Raw genomic sequence first — 4,899 nt, 5'->3', positions numbered from 1 at the left:
TATTATAGGTATGATCACTTATATCTGGAAAAAGACGTATATTTGATCCCTGAAATTACCTTAAGATTCCACCCGAGGTATGAGTCATCTCAAATACTCAAATTGTTCTATGATACATGACCGCCACCTGGCGGGCAGGTGAGAAATAGCTTATGTACACACATTTCTCAACTAGCCAATCAAGAAGCCTGGTGGGAAGGTATCTTAGAACAATGGATTAGTGGATATAAAAGCCCTTGTACCTTTAAAAAAAAAAAACCTCATGAAAAAAACCTCATCAGAAGACCTCATCAAGAAAAACTCATCAAAAGAAAAGACCGCAGCAAAAGAAAACCTGACTGAAGAAGATCTCTGCTGAATAACTACTCTTCCATCCTTTCAAACTTCCTAAAACTTTAACTAAATTTCTAAACCTCTAACCTTATAACTTCCTACATTCTCCCCTACTGAATATCTATCACTTGCCCTATAATATCAGTCTAAAGGCGTTCCACTGCCAGCTAAATCCACGGGAGAGTTGCCTAGTCTGAATGCCGGGTGCGGTGAGATTGTTTATTTGATTTTGTATTACCTATTTTCTCTGTTGTGTGGAATCATAAAATTACCTTAGTGTATCACAACAAATTTGGGTAGTTAGATATATGTAGAGAGATCCTGTTTTACTGTTAAAAAATTGTTTGTTGCCATATTATAATTTTTTTTCATATTTCATAATTTATTGAATATTAATAATCAGAGTATAAAATATCAAGGGCTAACTTCTTGCAATCCTATGGCCACGGCTTGTGAGAATATAACCTTTGAGATACTCAAAATTATTAATTATTAATAAATTTAATAAATAATCAGATCATTTAAAAAAATCGTGATATTGATGTAATTAGTTAGAAACCTTATTATTGTGTTTTACATTGGTAGGATATATTTTTGATTGTGTATACCAATATTCATTTATCACCAGTCTTTTGCGTTTTGTGTTAATATATATATAATTTTTGTACATAAATAAATTTTTATATTTATCTATTATAAGGCAAATTTTGTGTGTATGGTACGAAATCATATTGGCTAAAAGAATTCAAGGTATAATAATAAGTGGTGATCAAATTATCAAGGTGTCCAAATTATTGGTTTACTAAATATTTGCCGTATTTTAACGGCTGGAGGCACTGTAATATTTCATCTAAGGGAAAGGGACACGCCCTTTATAAATAAAATATATCCTTACATAAACCACCACAGCATAGGTATATGAACCAAAACAAATTTTCCAATATAAACCAGCACAAAACACAAATGTTAAAATAATAAGTGAATATAAAATTATTATTTTATAAATAATCTTTAAAGTCCAGTGATAAATGTAAGTGACCACAAACCCGTGACATATAAAAACTAAAAAAACTAAAAAAGTTATTTCATAAATCAAAAGTCCAGTGATCCCTAGGAAAACTTTCTAAAAAATAAACTTCAGTGCTTCAAATAATTCTTCCACCATCCACCAGTGCCGAAACCAACATAAACCACACTCACCAGATAATGGTGAGTAAAACACCTTTCAGGATTATTTAGGGCTCCTGGACCCCCTTTGTGGACTCCTCTATTTTCCACCTCAGATCTATGGGTATTTCTCCACTTGTCTCCTCGCCAAATCACCAAGTTCCAAAAAGGAGAAAAAGACTAATAGTGTAATACTGTTATACCCCTTCTTAGTTAATTCAAGCCAAACCACTCACATTTCATAGGATAAAAACCAGCATTTATTTAAGGACATCAATCGAATTTTCAAACGGCAAAACGAATTTCCACAGCTCCTAAGAACTCACAGCCTTGTATACAGCAGGATGACAGCCTCCATAAAGAACAAACTTCCTCCACTAGTCAAAATGGCCGCCTGGAACGCATCCCTCGGCATGCGTTCCACTCACCGGAAATGACGTTGGACGTTCGGGAGACCAACCGGAAGTACATCAACGCGTTTCGCCCCACCCACAGGGCGTTCTCAAGACGCCTACTTCCATTAACAGAGCTCTTTTATAGCTACAACAGACCCCTCCCTTTCATCACCTTGGAGATAATCAACATTCTACTAATTATAACACTGTCATCCCTTTGCACACAGATCGCGAGTCCCCTTCACATTGGTACATATACAACACAAACAGTAATTCACCATATCCTAACAAAGACCATCTTCATTAACCCTTCTAACCATTTACATTCCCACATTACTATTAGCTTTCAAGACCTTATAATATTTGAATATACACTTTAAAAACCCAACATTTTTAATTTTAACAAATTAAATTATACTAACATTAAAGTTAAAATAAAATAAACAAAAATGAAAATAAAATGAAAATGAAATGAAGAAAAAATAAATTCAATTTCTCCTTATTCAGTATATCTTTCAAACGTCCATTCTGATCTTTAATCCATTTCCCAGAAATATTGTTCTTCCCTGGGTGGAAATACTCTGTTCCCGCCAAGGGAATCAAAACTGAATTATATTTCTATCCCTTTTGCTTATACATTCTATCCCAAACACTTAAAACTTTCTTTGTCAGTGGACTAATATTCACATCTAATGTGCGAAATTTATGTGATACCCAAACCATCTTCCCTAACTATGCCTTACTCAGGATTCCATATTCACCCAACCTTTCCTGTGTGAATTAAATATCCAGTCTATTGTTCGTGATAATATCACCACTTAATAATATTTTTTAACATTTGTCATACCCAAACCCTCATTCCTTTTTGCCCTACAAAATACCTCATACCCAATTCTCGGTTTCTTATTTGCCCAGACAAACTTAAGTATCATCTTCTTTATTATCCCGAAGAAAGATCGTGGTAGATGTACTGGGAGCATGTGAAACTTATACAGGATTTTTGGTACTATCACTATCTTTGCCAGGTTTATATGACCTATCCAGGAAGCGCCATCTTTTGCCAATCTCCCCAGCTCCTCCTTTACTTTGTTTACTATAGGGATATAATTTGTCTGGTACATGGCTTTTATTAAAGGAGTTAGTTTTATTCCCAAGTAGCCTATTTCTTTTTCCCTCCAAGTGAATGGAAAGTCTTTTTGTAGACTTTCAACTTCTCAATTTTTGGTATATTGATGTTTAAGATCTCTGACTTTGCAGGGTTTATTTTCAGGTTTTGAAAGCTCGCCTTATTGTTTTAATAGTCTGATTAAATTAGGCAACGTTATTCTAGGATTTACAATATAGAACAACATGTCGTATGCGTATGCTGCCACCTTATGCTCCACTTCCCCTATCTTTATTCCTGCTATGTCTACACCACACCTCCTCATTCTGTGTACCATGCAGTACTGTCCCTATTTTTCTTTTACAAAGAGCTTTATTGAATATTAAGCAAAGATAAACAAACATTCGGAACATAGATGCAATGACCAACAATTATAAATTGTAGTGGGTGAGGGGAAGCTAATTCAAGGCATGCACTGGAAAAGGCATAAGCTGAAAAGTTTACATAGGTGCCCTGTAGAAAAAGATGGGGGATGGGGGGATGGGGGTTGGGAAAGGACGATTAACAAACCTTTGTGGGTCAATGATAATATAAACTCTAAGGGGGAGTTTTGCTACATCAACATTATAAAGAATGGGAGAGGCACGAGAAGAGGCCTTCTCCAAAAGATGATACATGTTCAAAACCTAGAGATTACAAAGAAATCCAGATTGCATTGGTAGTATTGCAGATGTAGCGCAAGCACTATCCGAAAAATATGTTTAAGGACAGATTTGACAGGAGGTTAGGAAAAGACAAACAGTAGAGAGACACGGACAACAACAACACCAAAAAAAAAACAAAAAAGGGGGGGGGGGGCTCTGAGGCGATCACAGCGAAATCCATCCTCATATCGACAGAAGGGACTGGTCAAATCTCGAAGGTTGAGATATATCCAGCCAGGGACGCCATATCTGCAGAAATTTTGTATGGGTATCCAACGATATGGCCGTCAGTTTTTCATTAACCATTATGAAGTTCATTCGGTTTTTGACAGCCTCAAAACTAAGGAGAGGAGTTTTCCAAGCTCTCGCAATTGTCAATTTAGTTGCCATAAATAAAAATGATGCCAGCTGCCGTTCAGAACGGAGGAGGCCCTCCAGCGGTTTAAATAGAAGCGCTTCATACGGGTTACGCTTAATGTCTGCGTGAAGGATAGTGCGGAGGAGGGCATACACTCTGATCCATAATCTACTTACTTTAGGGCAAGTCCACCAGATATGAGCCATAGTACCCAATTGTTGGCATCCCCGAAAACAGACCGGGGAATATGTAGGGATAAAACTAGCTAGACGAGCAGGCGTATAATACCATCGGTATAGAATTTTGTAGGCATTCTCAAGAATAATGACATTCCTAGAACATTTAGATAGTGCTTGGGTCATGTTCTGCCAGTCCTGTTGATCCAAGGTCCCCCCTAATTCAGACTGCCAACGCTGATGATAGGAGCGAACTGGAGGGGTTCTATAAGATATAATGGAAGAATAAATCAAGGAAATCAAACCCGGAGCATGAGGTCTATGTCTGCACTGGCTTTCAAAGGGGGACAGATGGTAAGGTCCCAGATGCGTGCGTATTAGTGTATTAATAAAGTGACGAAGTTGAAGATAACCAAAATGTTCTCGGAGAGGGATGTTATAAGAAGAACGCAGAGCGTCAAAGGTAATTATTCTAGTGGGAGATAGGAGTGAGTGAACATCATAAAAACCATGCGTCTGCCACCAGGTAAACTGTCTAGGATTATCCCTACCTGGAGGGAATAATGTGTTATGCAATAGACGTAACAGCGGCAGGTGAGGAGAGATAAGGCCAGCGGAATATTTGATAGAATCCCAGAGACATAGCGAAAGCGTCAGCGTT

This window comes from Staurois parvus, unplaced genomic scaffold (genome assembly GCF_062004578.1).
Source record: "Staurois parvus isolate SC_StPar_1 unplaced genomic scaffold, SC_StPar_1.0 ptg000129l, whole genome shotgun sequence".
In the NCBI taxonomy this organism is placed as follows: domain Eukaryota; kingdom Metazoa; phylum Chordata; class Amphibia; order Anura; family Ranidae; genus Staurois; species Staurois parvus.
The sequence above is the reverse complement of the archived record's forward strand: the minus strand, read 5'-3'. Positions refer to the sequence as shown.